We start from the raw sequence: 18,642 nt of genomic DNA, 5'->3' as shown, positions 1-18,642 counted from the left end.
GTGGAATAAGGGGTGCAGTTAATATCTGTTCACTTCCCCATTCCCCACCCCTGAAACAACCCGGTCTGAGCAGTGTTATTTTAATAGAATGAGAAGACAGCTGTTATGACAAGAGATATTTTGACCAAAGCATGTCTTATAAATTTTAATTTGACCTCAGGAAATTGTGCCATCATATTAAGAAAGGGCATATCCTACTTTATTTGCACATTTTCAGTTAATTTGTTTAAAATATGTTCACATCCACAGGTCCGCACAACAGACCACACATACATACATAGAATAAAAACATACATTTTATGATCTATGGACACACATGGACTCTATGTCCAATACATACAATCAGTAGCTTTATTACCACCTGTCCCCACCTGGTCATCATCCTGTGGATGAATTTAGAGCTCAGAACAGGTCAGATCTTATACACACACAGCAGATCTGCTGATCTCCTGGGCTGTGATGGGTTCCAGATGCCCCTTTCTCTCTTCTCTCATGAGTACAATGCATCCCAGATGTCTCATGCTGAGTCGCTAGGCAAACTCACAGCTGGCTAGGCCAAGGGATGAGAGAGAGTAGAAAATGGAGAAGAATGAACGAACTGAAGTGTCTGCCAAACCTGGAGAGTTCTGCTGGTCTGTCACACTGCAGAGACTTTATGGTTTCAGCTCAGGACAAATTAAATATAAAACATAATGTAGCAGATGAGATACCATTAGTGCCAAACATATTTCATGAACGGATCAACAAAGAGTAACAATTTTCCATGAAAACTACACACAGACAACATGGGTATATGCTAACAGCAAAAACAGTATGCTTCTCTCTATGTTTTAATGAACTATGTATTGCTTTTGTGTTTACAATAACTTTGCCAAAAGAAAGTGAAGGTATTAGTGTTTTTATGTTGCATTTTGCCTCATGAGTTCTTGCTGCCACAGTGTCTCCAGCCACCCAAGAGAGATGAGACTGTCTGCTTCCACAGTCCCCTCACACCATCACTCCCTTTTTAACCCAGATCTGCTTCTCCTCTGTGTTGCATAAAACTCCCACAAACGCTGCACAACCTGCGTACACACACAGGCACACACGAGCGGGCAGAATTTCATTCAGCCTATGTCCCAAGTGCTTTTGTCTTGAACAATATATCACGATGCAGAACACACCTTTGAATTGGTCTTTAGAGAATAATACCTAATGCACATTTCATTAAATGTTTTGACATACTGTTATTTTATTTTATTACTGTAGTCATTTGCAAGTGTCTGTCTAACAGCTTTTTCAATTAGAGGAGTTAGTCGTGTACACATGTAGTTGTTGATTCATGTGTGTGTTGGAGAAAGAAGTCCATAGTGTCAAAACGGATGAATATGGCCCTAATGTATTTGTCTTTGCCCTCTTCCCTTGAGCTTTACTGTACTAAATAACCAATCACAGATGATCAGGAAGAACAACTTGTGTTGAGCTCCAGAAGGAGGCCATGAAAACAAAACAAAAAGAAGATGTATGGATGGAACTTGATAAGATGGAACTTGGTATGAGTAGTGAACTTAGGAGACTTGTTAAAACTTTGAACCACTATTGGCAAAGGAAACCTCAAAAGAACACTCACTCACCGCTATTCACACTAAAAGTTTGAATGTTCCTCTGTGGATTTGTGATCACCACTGTTTTACAACAATGCATTCTTCACTCCCTGAATCATGTGTTTGGCTTCATCTGGATCACTGTTTTCATGTGAGTTTGACCATGTCAGTTCTCCCCGGGAGCTTTTGTGGTCTTTTAACAGAGGACTTTGGATGTCAAAGGCTTTCCCAAACCAGATGGCCCTTCTATTATGTTTCCCATATTAGCTTTGGGCTCAGCAACAGCAATATATAGGAGCTGCTAATTACATGCTGTCCGAAATATAATGAGGAATGCGCTTTTTGCCGCTATTATTTCATATGTAAAGCAGATAGTTTTTTTATGGCCAGCAAACGTTTTGAGTAATATCAAGCTTTGAGACTTAGGCTTTGTGGAACCTGACAAAATGAGTTATGTCTTTTTTATTCAAACAATGAAAAGATGACATGGTAGGCGTACCTCACTGACCTCCAGCTCTGCACAAACTTCAAAATGATGCCACTCTGTGCTGTGTTAAATTGTAAAAATTAAGTAATTCAGCCATTTACATTTGGACAGGAAGAAGAAGAAGGAGAGCAAATTTTACAGGACTGAGTTTATGCACCACTCTTAATGTTCGTAACCTATTGGTAATATGTTAATATTCTATCAAAACTTTTGAGACACAAAAGAAAACAGTGAATGTCTCTTTAAAATCCCACTTGCTTCAGATTAACAGACTTTGCAGAACACAGACTGAGTGGCATTTCTAAGTGTTTAGTATGGATGCTCACAAAGCAAATCTATCAGATTAAAGGTCCAGAATGTATGGTGGAGTAACCCTTAGTGACTCAAATTGCAAAACAAACTGCAAAACAAATACCTCCCCAACTACAGTGGTCATGAAAAACATGACATCTTAAAATTAAGCTTCCCCCGCACAGAGGCAGTGACTATTTTTTTTTCTGAATCGATTAAGCATTATATGGCAAAAACTTCTGCATTATCTCACAATAACTTTGCTGTTACCTCCCAATGAATGTTACATTTCCTGTGGCCTGTATGAACAGTGTGTGTGTGTGTTTGTTCAGTTCACCTGTAATTTGCTGCCTAATTAGAGCAACGCTCACTGCACATGCAATGAAAAGATGAAGAATGATGTGGCACTTCATGTGATGTGTTTAATACTCATTCCTCATTCTATCTGATAGTATCCAGATGTCAGCTGGGGAGCAAAGCTGCAGCTGTTCAATATTGATGTGGCAGGTACATTTGTTGAATGGAAATGGTTTTTGGATTCTAAATTGACCCCAGGAGTGAGTACGAGTGTGTATGGCTGTTTGTCTCTGTGTGGCCCTGCGATGGACCGGCGACCTGTTCAATTTTGCCACCACTGTTCTACAGTGAGAAAGATTATTCACAAGTGGAACAAATTCAAGACAGCTGCTAATCTTCAGAGGAGTGGACATCCCAGAAAGTCCACCCCCAGGTCAAGCTGTTAAATGCTCAGAAAAACTGTAAAAAAAAATTAAAAAAACAAGAGCTATGGGCGTTACATTTGTCAACAATGTTACTGCGAACATACAATGTGTGCAGTGTCAGAATGAAAGCGTGAAGGATAATGCTTGATGGGTGACTCACTGACCAACAAAGGTGTGCCAACAGAGAATTTGAAAAGAGCAACTGAAGCTATTGGTTAAAAGCATTCCCCTTAGACAAACATGAACATTTAGTTCTGATACGTGCAATTCACTTTATAGAATTTTGAATAAACTCAAACTACTCAGAATCTTAAGAGATGGTTTTCAATTGGAAACTACAAAAAACTTTTGCGTAAGTGCAGACTATGATGGCATTAGTGGATGCATTGTGTTCTACAGTTTGGTGAGAGATGATTAGCAATGTCTGCCACATTATGCATCATCGGCTATATGACACTATGATGATACATGACGGTTTGAAGAATTTTCAATGCTTGAATGGGTAAACTTGGTCAAAAGGGGTATAAGAGAGCACACCCTGGATTTTATGTCATTCATATAGCAGGATAGTCTCTGAGGCACTGCATTCTGACAATGGTGTCTAACTGTAGAGCTTCATCAAAATCTTGTTCAAAACATGCAAAAAGCCAAGGCCTTCTTCACTTAATTTCTTTATTCTTTTCTGTATTTCTAACTAAAACCCTTCACTATCCTCCCTGGACTTGGTAAATAGGTGTATGTTGATGTAGATGGCTGCACAGTTGCAATGTTTCTGGTCTAAGATGATACTTTGGTGGACAAAAAAAAATCTTGGCACTTGGAAGCCTGTTAATATTAATGTTATTTTTCTTCTGCTCCTGTTTTGTATTTTCCTGGAGGTCTTTCTGAGCTGGTGACCTAAAAAAAGAGCTGCCTTCCACCACTTGCTCGGTGTCTTCCAACATGTACTGGAGAACATTACAAATAAGTTTCGACATCCAAGTCTTTGATTCCAAATCATTTGAGGCAAGAGAGCAAACACAAACAGCAAAGAAGTTAAGAAGGGTGGTGGGATTCCGAGGAAAATTTTGTGATGTAAAGATTCCTGAGATCACATGTAGCTGTAATCAGCAGTTTTATGTGTGAAAGAGCTCTTTGTTTGCAGCCCAGGTTCTTGGGTTCAGCAAATCAAATGGATTAGAGGAGGCTTTGAAAATCCACCCATTTGAATTGGCCATCTGCACAAAAACAAACACACTGTAGTGACTTCGTCTATCCCCTTTAAGTAAGGTGGCTGTTTGTGTTTGCTCTGGACCCGTGTTGTTTCACATGTGTCTGCATACCACTGCATTAGACATATGACTCCTTGTGTCCAATTCTTGTGTGTAAGTCCTTTTCATGAGAAAAACAAGACAGCACTCACTGACAGTAACATCATGCTGTTCTTTCTCTGGTCTGTCACACTTGTCCAATGGGTGGTCTTTATCAATTTATGGCATTTAAATAAGAGCCAGATCCATTATTATTTTTCCCTGATGATGGCATCAAGTGCATCTGTTTGTATTGTGATTTCAGAGCTAATAAGATGCAATGATTCATGACTATGTTATGTAGAATATGTTTCAGATTGTTCAGATCTGAGAAATCCTCTGCTTCACTTTGGTCAGCTGCCAAATGTAAAGCTGTTTTTTTTTTTTTGTTCAGAGGCAGACATTTTTGTGGCAGCCCAGCCTCATAGAAAACCTTTTTTTTTTTTTCTTTAGGTGACACCCAACACAATGTTTAAAATGATGTGTTTCAGTTGGACATCTGGTTTCTGGTCCAACATGTTTTCTATGTTTCATCGAATGGGTGGAACTTGTCCTCCAGTAATGATCCAGGGAGGATCATTTGAAGCAACACTTGAGGATAGTGTCTGTTACGACCAACCCCGATGTCTGCCTAATCTTACCTCAGCAGTTTGTAAAAGAGAGATGAAACAACGACTGAAAGCATGAGGAAACGACGACTGAAGTTACTTCAATGGTTGAGATGGGAGTTGAGCTGTTTTTCAGCTTGTCAGTTGTATGTGTAACTCCACCGGCCAACTGTTCCATCCTCCAAAGGCAGACTTTTTTTCCTGTTAAATGTGATCCTATGGTTGTTAAGTGACTTTTTCACACGTTGTTTTTGTGTATAGAGGCACAAAATGTTTCTAAAAATCAGCAAAAATTATGTCTGTGGCCATGAATCAGTGGATAGAGTTTTTGTGACTTCTTTGTGTTTTATTGTGAGACTGAGCTGAGTGTAGGCATTAGTTTGACTGAGTTTGACAGCCATAAATAGCATATTATTGGGTTAAATCTTTCAGCTCTGTAGGTTGTGGCCTTGTTCCCCTCAGTGGGGGATCACTGAAACAGAGACAGTGGCAGCAAGGTACAGAATTTCCATTTCCAACCTTGCCAGGGCAGTCTTCGCTTTCTGTGGCCTCTTGCCACACTGTTTTGTGCTTGGCTTGCTTACCTTTACTCTGGTGTAAACTAAACGTACTAATTGAAACACAGAGAGATTTCTTCGTCCTGTTTTGCAAAATTTGTAGTGGCATATTTCCTGCGTCAGCTTCAACTGAATGACTTACGGAGCCCGGTGGAGATCAAACATTATCTTTTTCAGGGGGTTTCAAGAAAGCGTTCTCTCACTTTTCAAAGTGTGCCCTCGCTTTATTAAATCGTGCGCTCGTCTAAATAAAGCGTGCGCGCGTATACTAAAACCGTGCGCTCACTGCCCCTCAGTCATGCCCACATTATATACCTTGTGAGCACAATAAACAAAAGTGTGCCCACGATCTGTAAGACGTGCCCACGACATTCTGTATGGCAACAATAAATCCAAATTACTTGAAACGTTCGCACGTTGTATTAATTGTGGCCACGAAATCTGTTACCATTACAGTGTGAGCATCTCACCTTTTTAATCTATTTGGAAGTTGCTTGGAATGGAACAGTAAGTGCATTGTGCTATGGCGAATGTATGCCTAAGCAAGTATTATGGGACGAACAGTGTCCCTTAATGTTATGTATAATTCAAGTGCTTGGTCTGGACTGTTTGTCAACTGTAACCCTCGTTCTTGCATTATGCCTGTGCAAAAATCAAATACATCGATGTCGCATGGTATGGAGTCGAGGAAGGTGCATTTCCACTTGCAGACGGTCAGATTGGCTTCATCGAGAGGAAAGAGATGATCTTCAGCCCCCCACAGATGCGGAGCCAGGTGCATTATATCCGGTATTCCAGCCGGAACACCTGGGTTTCTGGACGGACGGATGCGATGTGCATTCCATGTGTCTTGGATGCTGTTCAATTCATCCTGGGAAAAAATTAACGAATGCAAATAAATATTTTAGGATTTTCATTTGGCTACAGCCCTGACTTGGGCGCCTTACAAGGCAGCCTTGAGAACAGGTGAGGGTGTGTGAAGTACTTTGAGTCAACTAGAATCATGATGATGCCATGACTGGACGCCAAGGTTGAAAGAATATTCTTGTATTCCATACCTAGCCCATGGTAAACCCTGATTAAGTCCATTTCAAAATGGTGAAGAATCATATCCTGCTGGTAAATTTGGCTCATGATGTTATGAGAGTGTGGAATCGTGGCCACGCTTTGCTTACTTGTGCCAATTTTAATTAGGCTATACATTTCTTAAATAACGTTAACACGTTTTGTGAATCATGACCACGCTTTAGTAAATTGTGGTCACGAGGTATATAACTTTGTTACTACAACGAGAGCAAGAAACTACTAAATCGAGTGCACGATTTAGGTAAACGTGCGCACGTTGTATTTCAACAAGAGCACGTTTTGGTTAAATGAGCGCGCACTTTACAAAGTGAAGACACGTTTCAGTAAATTGTGCTCACGAGGGATATAACGTGAGTACGACTGTATTACAGCGAGTACACGACATTAGTAATTCGAGCGCACGATTTAGGTAAACGTGCGCTTGCTATATTTTAAGGAGAGCACGGTTTGGTTAAATGAGAGCGCGCTTTTTAAAACGGGTGCACGCTTTCTCGACACCCCAATATATTTCACCTTAAGACTCAAGGGGCTCCGTAATGACTGACTGTGGATCAGGAATCTAATTGTACAATCACTTGTGTTTTCAACCAAAATATTCTCAATGACTATATAGCTCATTTCATTTAGGTGGACACGGCGGTAAGCATGATAGTTATGTACAAAGAATGTTGATGTTTTTTGCTGAGAAAAGAAGCTGAAACATGGCAGTGGTTTCGTTTGGACAGTGATTTAATTTCCCACCCTTTAAATCTTCACCTCAATTAATTTTGAATTCTCACTATGATTTTTGTTTTATGCAAACTGCTAAGCATAAGTCAACGGAAAAGTGCTCTTTAATTTTTTCATATGAATTGCAGTTATTACGATCATTATTCCCAACTTTTTTTTTCTTTTTCCTTTTCTTTTCTTTTTATTGAGATGCTACACACATTTCTGGAAGATTACTGAAACACTGTGAACCAAAAGGTCAGAGCACCATGGGACTCTGGCTTATCAGTGAGGATACAGACTTGCTGGATTGCTCCTGATCCTCGGGCTTGATTACTCTGCACTCCCAGCTCAGGGAAACACTCGGACTTTCCGCTTAATCTACTCCACGTGCGTGTGTTTTTATTTTCCTTCCACTGTTGTTGACAAGTTTCCACTGAGTGTTTGCTTAAGAGACGAAAAGGTCAAATTGTGCACGATTTAACTTGTCCTCATCTTTCAGTCATGGAATCACAGATGTCTTTGTCCCTTTGCTGCTCACACTGAACTATTGTACTTTTACAGGCTGGACATCCACAATGGAGCATGCACATAGTGAACAAACTGCCCTCAAGCGATGGAGTGTAGAGGCCCCGTGACACAGTGAGAATGGGAAAATGAGCTTTCCCTTTCAAGGGATGGGCTGCACCACACCATGAAGGCCTCAGTGGAGATCACACAGAAACAAATGACCTCACCAGGGGGTGACATGCCAAGATATTCTTACAGACACAGCAATGGATGCAAACTGTGTAAGAAGAAGGTAAATGCACAAAAGTGAGCACGCGTTTTGCAGTGAGATTTTTTTTCCTTCCATTTGACAAGGAAACTGACTGCTGTCTGTAATCAACTGCAATGTTGATGCCTTGAGCTTTTTGCAGTGGGACAAGTTACGGCTGATTGTAAATTTGTCAAGTTTATTTCCAGATAATGATGCAAGATTGCATTAATGAAACCCAGCAGGTAGCATGTGATATAGTTTTCACGTGTTTTCTCTCACTTTCGCTTTCTCTCCCTATTACTGCATTAGGAAATGTAAACGTGTCATCCTGCCTTCCTGCATAACTTTCTTTTTTTTTATGTGTACAAGTGTCTGGTCTACAGATGTGAATGTTTGTGAAATTTATCACACAGTTCCACTCAGTCTCTGACGTCTGGAAACCTCTTAGAATGCAGACATTAAAATCAAAGCCAACCGGACTGAAACAGGATGCATATTGATCATCTTTGCTCATCTGACCACAGTGACCTTTCTGGAGACCAAGTAAACCCACTGGAAGTTTACAATTATACATTGTAATTTTATAGTTTTGTATCAAGAAGACGCCTCCTGGTCTTCTGCCACACACATTTTGATGGCATAAAAAAACAATTTCACTTCTCCTTGGTTTGTTTTGGAACACTAAATTATTTGCTGGCCAAGGGAAACATTGTGCAAAAATGGCAAAATGAAATAAATGCAAATGTTATGCACAAGTAGACGTGAGAATCCTTGAAAAATTCCCCTTAACTGTGGCAACCGACTTACCCTGAGGCAACTAAAAAGAACAATTGAATTCACGAAGGAGTTAAAAAGTCTCAGCATTTTCTCACGGTTTGTGCTCCTGTGATTATGAGATATGAAAAGTAGCATCCTCATTCAAAAGATCCAACACTTTTGGAGACATTCTGATTGGTTGCAGCAGGGGTCTGGCAACCATCTGTGATAATTCAGACTTGGCAGGTAAATTGTTTGGGACTCATGAAAGAGTTATACTGAGTCTGAAGTTGTTTGGTTTAAAGATGTTTTCTGCTACACTTCCATTACCTTGTTAGAAAATAGCAGCACTTTTCCCATCTGAAAAGATGTCATTGCTCCCCTCTTTAGCAGGAGTTTGATGTCCAACTACATTCTGTTCTATTGATAAATCAAAGTTACCTTGTGATGAATATGATTCATTCACAGTGTGTTCATCCCACTCCCTGCAGAACATTTCTTTGAAAGTGTCTGTCATTCTCCAGTCTCAATTCAGATCAATTATAATAACCTTTAACGAAAAGCCATTGCAGTCCACAGTTATGCAAGTAGAGAGAGCAAATGCATTCACAAGTCTGCATTCGATGATAGATGGATAGAGGTGGGATTTGGAGGACTTTTGGGCTCCCAGATGGGACAATGAGCTGCAACTGAGGTCATCTTTGGAGGCATTCATCGACACCGATGCGCCACTGTGAGTTAGAATCCAAAATATTAAAGCAATGAAGTATCAGAAAAGCCTGTCTCTCTGGAGCCTGGAGTCAATTCTGCCTGTATTCTCCATGGATTTCTTTGAGCTACATATCTTTTTCTTTTTCATCTCACACTGTATTATCTCCATTTATTTTTTTTCCATACATTAAGCTGGTGCCAAAGTCTTCTGTTACCCCTCGCTTTGTCCTCAGTCATTGCCATCAAAGATGTCACTAATCCAGGGGATGTTGTGAACCTTGCTGTTTCTGCCACTAATTCAGCTAATGATACCAGGAACTCTGTTCCCCGCCTGCTTCACTGGTGTTTCTTTTGTCTCGGTGGCTGCCAGGACCCTGCTGCATCCAGCTGGCATGGCAGAGGGAGCTGGGGCAGCTGCTATCCTTGACCACCCAAATTATAGCAATGTAGTAATCATCAGCAGCAGTCCATCAGGGCAAGAAGCTTCCACTTCAAATCATTGGAAATCTCTCCAGTTTCTTAGTCATCACTTCAATTGTTGTTTCGTACTTGGACATAAAACAGAGTTTTTCTTAAACCCTTGGCTTTCTGTAATTACTTCCACTAAATGAATGGTTTGGCTGTATCAATAATTTGACCGCTAAACCTCATAACTGGCCATGAAAGTAGAGAGAAGCATCCTTCCTGATATCCAGTATGAGAATGTAGACTGAAAGCGAGTTTTGGCCTGCAGATTACATTTCCTGAGTGGGTATGGTCCCCTCATGTGCCAGAGTGATCACACCATGGCAGTGGATCTGAGAGTCAAAAAAACAGGAAAAGACATTCAGCAGTAACACACCATTCCAAATCTGAGAAGTATGCAGCATGAAAAAAATGGTCATCCATTGACCTGATGGTTTGAGCTCGGAAGCAGGCCTGTTCCATCCGCGTATGCGTTGCATTAGTACAAAGGAAGTGTTGTGTCATACTGTGGAATGGGAAATATGTCAAAGTAAAGTCTTTTGGGCTTTCAAATATTGTTGCATAGAGTTGCGTGACTAACAGAAGAGTTCCAAATAAAGCTGTAATTTATCTCATCTGGTGCACAGGAATTAGTTGATGAACGAAAACAACGAGGATAGAAAAGATGGAAACAATGATATATTTTTTAATTGTTTCATTTTTTCAGGCTTGATGAAATCTTCATCTTCGGAACACTTATCCCCGTTTGCCAGCAATACGGTAGATTGCTTAGAAAAATGAAAATGTCATTTTAAAGAATAAATCTTAAATCAAATTTTACTACTTTATAACACTGATGAAATCTGTGCATGAAGACAACTATTAACTATAGTTATTTTGTGTCAAACTGGCCACACATCTCGATTATTAACCAGTAACGCCCATAGGGTTTGTTTCTGGGAATTTTCGATAACTTAATAATCACTGTAGCTGAAAAATATCTATACTTCCTTTTTTGTTTAAACTTTCTGTAGTTATTGCTATCTCTACTGCTTTTCTGAGTCATCCACTTGTGTGCTACCATCATGGCCAAGATCTTATCTATGGATCCTTTGACTTGATCTCTGATTATTTTTCTAAATTCTAACTTCCACACAGTTTCTGTTCTGCTAAAGTGTATAATGTGATACAGCTGTAAGCGCAAAACTTCAACTGAATGGACCTTTTGTCTTTTGCGACACCTGAATGATTAGTTTATGATTAGTTTTATTTGATGCTTTAAAAGAGCCTTGCTCTAGTCATTAATCATCTAATCATTGAATTCAGAGTCCATGTACAATGACGCTGCTGTTGAATGACCTTGATTATCTTTTGACTGAAAAACTCAGTCACCTGAACGTGTATATGTCTTATAATATGTCTTTGAAATGACTAGATCCAGGATGCGACAACATCAACCCTAGAAACAATGTGAGATGACAACTTAGGTGAATCCAGTAGGCGAACATGCTAGAATGTACTTTTCAGACACCAAATGCGAACGGACTCTCTGCAGATCCTTGCAACCAGGCAGGTCTGTCTATCATGTGGGTCGGTTAGCTCGTCACATACTGATGCTTGGCCAGAAGCCAGCAGTGTTTTTTTTTTAAGTAGAGTGTGGCCCCAAAGTGTCACTTTTGGATGTGCAGGGTTTCTTGAAGTGGTAAAGCATCAGTCATAGGTCATCATTGTGGAAAATGCCTGTGCACCTTTTTGCATAAAAATGTATTTTATTATGTGTTATGATATCCTTACTGTTGTTTTTTTCTAACCTTAAAGTATTTTTTATACGTAAGGAAGTAGTAGACTGCAGAAATAGTGAGAAGGGAGTCAAAATTAAGATCAGCAGTAAAAATAAGGGGACAAAAAGTTTGAATGTTGGCAACCAGCTCGGTAGAATGATTTTTTTCCTGTTAGTATTTACTATTGGTGCATCCGGTGTGTCACTTACTGCCACCGAAGGATAACTGGGAATGGGCAACTGTCGAGCCTGTTTCCTGTGTACTCAATTTTGTGTAAGCCAAAATGCAAACTGTGACATGGCAGTTTGGTGATATTTGATTGATATTCTAACTGATTGCCACATTTCTGTTTCTCAACATCCCATAAAATACATCCTGTGTGATCATCAGAGATTTCATCTGGTTTGTCCTCATGGTCTCACATTGGCCGAGGACAGTTAAAATGACCTCAGGGGCCCTGTTTGGCATGGCTGGAGGGCCTCCTTGTGCAGACTAACAGACTCCTGCCTTTGTTGTGTTCCTTGTGCGAAAGCCTAACAGTCAGGGTCTGAATATTGACCCTCTGCGCTAATGGTAAACACCAGTCAAATGCCTAACAAACAAAAGCAAAATAAGCAGAGTGTCCATCTATCTGTGTAATGAGCCTCTTCTACCCCATCTCCCACTTCCTCCTTCTCTCCATCTCCTCTTGTCCCCTGGAAAGCAGTTAATGTGCTAATTTAACATCGGAACAAGAAGCGAGAGGCCAGCACCGGCAGCAGTCCAGAGTTCATTCGAAACCCAGCTCAGCTTTGTTTACATATTCATTCAGGATCATTTGGCTCAAAACCATTTGATTTTCTTTTGTCCGTGCTTGGTTTTGTTCATCCCTTCCTTTCCATTTATTGTATTTCTAATAGCTTTACTTTTTGCCTGTTTGTACTGTCTCTGCAATCCTGTGTACACCCTCACACACAAATGTACAGAAGCATAATTTAACACAGCCACACTGGGATGGATGTGTGGTTTCATGAGCACCAACACAGCTGCTATGATGGTTAATAGACCATGGCTTATTCTTGTATCTTTGCTCCCTCTCTTAGATACACACAAACACAGATTTTATCCAATGCCAGTGTAACTAAGCCAAATCCTGATTGTGAGGTAGTCTATGGCAGGACTCCATTTGCTGTGGCCAAAGCGGAGACACTGTGATCCAGCTTCAACCAGCAACACTGGTTCACAAACCCCTGGATCTATAAGCACACTAATGCTTAACGGATTTGCACTAATTGACTAGAGTAACCACAGTCTCTCTGCATTCCAGAGTTCGCCTGTAACCAAGACTAATCCCGTAAGCCTTAATAGATATTATCACTTTACTCTAGAAACCACACATCATTCATCAATCAAACCCTGCTCCTCTGATGCTGCAGCCAAGTGGATGTGTGAGAAAGAGCAGTGCCAGTCAGTTTGTAGACATAAATCTACAGGTGTTAACTCAGTAATACTTAATTTTTGATTGTAACTGAATAACAATAAAATACGTTCTGTTTTTCTCTGCTTCTCAGTTTCTCTGCCTGTTGATATCCATTCGGAGCTTTTAACTGGCTCTTGGCTTCCTCCTCACAGTGTTTGCCTTCCGAAAATTATGCCTGCTGTTTTAGAGTTCTGCTTTTCATTGGCTTTGTAAGACCAACTGTAAATTCCTGAGCATGTTGTGTCTCTCGGTAGAGTCCTTCCAGTTTTTCCTTTACTCCATCGAGTTGTACTTTTCCCCTGCTTTACTGACTGGCAAACCCTTTCCACTTCATATTAGGCTTGTGAATACTCAGCCTCCTAAATAAGAGGTGATAATTTTTCAGTACAGTGGATGAAGGATGTACTGGTTATGGGAAATTACGCTTGCCTCAGAGGGTGTTTAGCTTAGTGAGCACATAAACGCTCAATATGTCTAACAGACCAAATGGAAAGACGGCAAAGTTTATCAATATTTTTTTCCTCTTCCAGTAATGTGTTTTTGCAACAATGAAAATATGTTTCATCCAGTGGAAAGTTTAGAGATTTGCCATAAGAAAGTGAGTGCTGCAGGAAAAGACTGAACACGTGTAAAACAGTTGCATGTGTGTCTTGTGATCATTGTTTTGATGGAACCGAGATAACCCCCCTAACAGGAGTAAGATCCTGAGCACAGCAGGGAGAATGAATGAGTGAGCAAGTTTTTTTGCAAGTGTATGTTTTTCTGTGTGAGTATCTGCATGTGTTTGTGGCGAGAGCTTTGGCACGTGAGCAGAAGAGGTACAGAGGAAAGGAGCCAGACACAGTGACTGAGAGAACGGAATAATATTGTGAGGTAGCGTGTGTGTTTGTGATACGATGGCCGAAAGGAGGCTCCTCGGCCATCTGTTATTGATTTTGCAGATGTGTGTTGGGGACAGAGAGGGGCGAGTTTCTCTGTAACAACAGAAGCTGCATTGTGCTTCGTCAAATTCAAGTTCATTACATTCTTTTTTTGTGATGCGGGAACAGTGTTGCCTCTCAGCGCTCCCTGAATAGTTACAATCACGCAGATTGAGCACAGAGTGAACACAGACGTGTAAAGGCACACACGTGCACATTAAAAAGTTACTTCTCATAGAGTGGTTATGAATTTCCTTTTGAACTTGCATCAAGATCATCTGATAGACAGAAAGTTAAAGGTCAGAGCTGAAGGCCTTAAAAAGAGGATATGACATTTGATCTGAATCCCATCAAAGTATCTCAGGCTAAGGTCTGGTATGTAAAAGGGACTTGTCATGCCCTTGGCAGGCATTGGATTTGCACCATCAGTCTGCTAGATTAATGCCATTCTTTAAGCCATACTTTTGTTACTTTTACGTTAATATTCCTGAACCTCTGTTAGATATACTCATCAACGATGATGGAGTGAGAGAAACCCCAAGTATTTGTGCAATGCTTTCCCATGTCATCTCGCCTGGACAGTTTTCAGTTGCCTAACAAGTGTGCTATGTTCACATTAAGTGTACTGACAGTGAATAAGAGCTGACCCACAACCTTGTCAAACAGCATCATCAGGCATACAAGAAATGCCTGCTATAATTATCTTACCAGCACCAAGGAAGACAGCAAGCTTCTTTTCAAGCTTTATTTAGTTACCTCGAGGATAAGTCTCTCTTGAGGCAGTGCCCACGATGCTACCACAACTGTAAAAGTCATGTCAGTGAAAGTAAAAGTCTGAGTTGATATGCGCTTCATTCAAAGACAGCGGAAACCTTTTCCCAAATCTTACCGAACACAAGGTGAAAGGACAAACCACTGAGCTAACTCAAACTGAAAAGAAAAGAAATGGTTGCCTTTAAAAGAAAATGGAAAAATGATAAATAAAAAAAAAGATGCTTGTACTTAAAGGGAATTTAAAGTGAGGGGCATTTAAGAGTTTAGTGCAGTAAGAGATCCTGGCCTAAATATGAAGCCTATATGTCAGTTTAAAACAATTTAATGAATACGCTGCAGAAATACAGAAAGTGCAGACGTGTAAGTTGTTAGGCACATTAGGATGTTTGGAGTGTTCGGTGATCATTTCAGGCATGTATTTCTGGCAGACCAGGTTGAGGACAGCAGTTGAAAACAGTACTTCTCCGAAGGTTTCAGCTTGCTGAAAAGACGGTGCAATAAAGAACTCTTAACCTTTTCTTATTGGTGAATATTTTATAACATTTACAGTAACAAGTGTGTTCATTGTTAACTTGATAAAAACTTCTCAAATCTCTCAATTCACTGTGTCCACCTTTTACTGTCTGCTGTGTTTGTTAAACAGAGAAAAAAGGCTGCCTATAGGTGTCTGTGCTTTTACACACAATGAATGATGAAGCTATTTTAAACTTGAATTTGAAGTCGGGATTGTAAACAGGGTATGACTGACAGATCCCTATTCGATGCCGATTAGTCACTCTTGGCTGCTCATTCCAACATGAAGCTGACACGTTCAGATGCTTTCAGATTAATGGGAAAGAGTGCAAGTCTGGAAGGGGCTTTAGAGGAAAAGGCTATAAATGGCATTCCGCTATCAACTAACTGAAATCAGCCCCTCTCTTCACCATATGATCCAGACTGAAGCAGAGAGAAAGCATGAATGACAGACATATAAAAAGAGTGGGGTGGAAGGTGAAAAGAACGTGAAAGACAGAGATGGTGGAGGGAGGGGATGAGAGGCTTTGGAGAGCAATGGGACAGACTGGTTGACAGGTTGAAGGGTCTGATAGCTCAATATGCATCACTCAACCCATACACACTCGTCCTCTCTATTCTAACTCGAGCATTCAGAAGGACTTTCCCACTGAGAAGGTCAGAACCCCATTAAGAAAGCATTTTGTTGCTATTTTGTGTTTGTTATGGGGAGAGTGGATGGAAAAGGCCGCCTGGTAATAAAAGGGATTTCCTTCTGCTTCCTCTCTTGAGCATTTCAGACTTCACTTTTTCACAAATGGGTTTTCCCTGCACTCAGGCTTTAATCCGTGTCTCACTGGAGACAGTATGTGTGAACCTAATTTATTTACCAAGCTTTTTTTCTTTTCCTTTTTTTTTGAGTCGGACTCGTATAACAGTCTGATTTAATTGGCTTAAAACAAACAAACAGAAACTACTTATGGCTGTAAACTTTAGCTCAAGAGTGTTGGTATATCTGTGTGTAAGTGTAGTCGCATGTGCACACACTTATGCAGGGATTTCATGCTTTTAGGTTTATTGGCCCACATGCATACTCCAGTCTAGTCCTTGACTTTGAACATGCCAGACCAGGAAGTCAGAACAAATAGGAGGTGTTCTGATGAAAGAGAAGTCAAACACCAGTTGAAGTTGGAGGTGAATGTTTTGCTTATACCAGATGGTATCTGTGAGTTGTTTTACCACCAGTGATTGAGCCTTGAATCTCACCTGCACTGTAAAAAAATTAAATATTAACATATGACTGCAGACATTTCTATTAATATCTATAGAGAGTAATCCCTCTGCAGCGTTCAAACTATAGGCCCAACTTGTATAGGCCCAATGGGCCTGCCTATTGTCATTGGTATATTGTAGTGTTTCTGTTGGAACAATAACTCTGCTTTTTCACCCTTAATCTATGAAAACATCTATTTGTAGTAGACTTTCTGGAGCGGTCCTTAACTGGTTCAGGTCCTACTTAGAAGGCCGGAGTTATTTTGTTACTATTGGCAGCTATGAATCTGAGCGAGTGGCCATGACTTGTGGAGTCCCCCAGGGGTCAATTCTTGGACCTCTTCTGTTTAACTTGTATATGCTCCCTTTGGGTCAGATATTGCAGAATTTTAACATCAATTATCACAGTTATGCAGACGATACACAACTTTATGTGTCTCTGTCACCGGACGACTGCAGCCCAGCTGACGTTCTGTGTCAGTGTCTGGAGGAAGTAAACACCTGGATGAGAGAGAATTTTCTACAATTAAATGAAGACAAAACTGAGATCATTCTGTTTGGGAGCAAAGAGAAGAGGGTCAGCGTTGGTACATATCTTGAGACTCGGGACCTTATAATCACTGACCAAGTTCGTAACCTCGGAGTGTTGATAGACTCAGATCTGACTTTCAGCAGCCACATCAAAGCTGTCACCAAGGCAGCTTTTTACCACCTCAGAAATATCAACAGAATTAAAGGTTTCCTCTCCCAGAAAGACCAGGAGAAACTCATCCATGCATTCATCTCCAGTAGACTCGATTACTGTAATGCTCTTTTAACTGGACTTCCCAAAAAGAGCATTAAACATCTGCAGCTCATCCAGAACGCTGCTGCTAGAGTTTTAACCCGGACTAAGAGATCTGAACACATCACACCAGTTTTAAAATCTTTACACTGGCTTCCAGTCAGTCATAGAATAGATTTTAAAAGCCTGCTGATGGTTTACAAATCCCAGAATGGTTTAGGCCCAAAATACATCTGTGATATGTTCAGAGAATATAAACCCAGCAGAGCTCTTAGATCCAAGGACTCAGGTCAGCTGGTCCAGTCCAGAGTCCAGACTAAACATGGAGAAGCAGCATTTAGCTGTTATGCTGCAAACAAGTGGAACAAACTGCCAGTGGAGATTAAACTTTCACCAAATGTAGACATTTTTAAATCCAGGTTAAAAACATTTCTTTTCTCATGTGTCTATGCATGAAATATCTTTTAACTTATCTAGACTGTTGCCTGATTTTAAATTCATTTAAATGATTTTATTTGTTTCTCTTTATATTATTTTATGTATTTTTAATGCTTCTTGCACTCCCTGCTGCAATGCTTTTATTTTATGTAAAGCACTTTGAACTGTTTGTACATGAAATGTGCTATACAAATAAATTTGATTTGATTTGATTTGATTTAGTAAATATTTGAAAGGTAACAGATGCAGCAATTAGTTTTATTTTGGGTATAAGTTGACAAAAAGCTGGGCAGTTTGTTTTTTTTTCTCTTTAAATTTAGGGCCCGCAACTCCCGACTGCTTAAAAAGACCTATCAGAATGGGAAACAAGTTAGTAATCAAAATCACATAACAGTCTCGAAGATTCAGTTTTCCTTCCAGTACTTCAGTATTTATAGTACACTGACTGTGTCCTCATAAATGTAGAAACTGAGCTAAAAACCTCTCAGTTGGTCATTTGCAGCAGGGTGATTGGCACCAGGAAGTGATTGGGCGTAACACGGGAAAGCACTATTTCAGCTTTAGTTTGGGCTGAGTGGTGTTGTTTGAATAAGGACAGAAATACATCGACCTCCAAGGACAAAAGTCAGGAAATGCTGCACAATGACACCATAAATTAGCCATTTTTATCAGTGAGTGTTGGCTGTTTAATTGTGCTCACCGTTTGGGTGTGAGTTTGTC

The sequence above is a fragment of the Odontesthes bonariensis genome, chromosome 10 (genome assembly GCF_027942865.1).
Source record: "Odontesthes bonariensis isolate fOdoBon6 chromosome 10, fOdoBon6.hap1, whole genome shotgun sequence".
Lineage (NCBI taxonomy): Eukaryota > Metazoa > Chordata > Actinopteri > Atheriniformes > Atherinopsidae > Odontesthes > Odontesthes bonariensis.
This window is presented reverse-complemented; position numbering follows the sequence as displayed.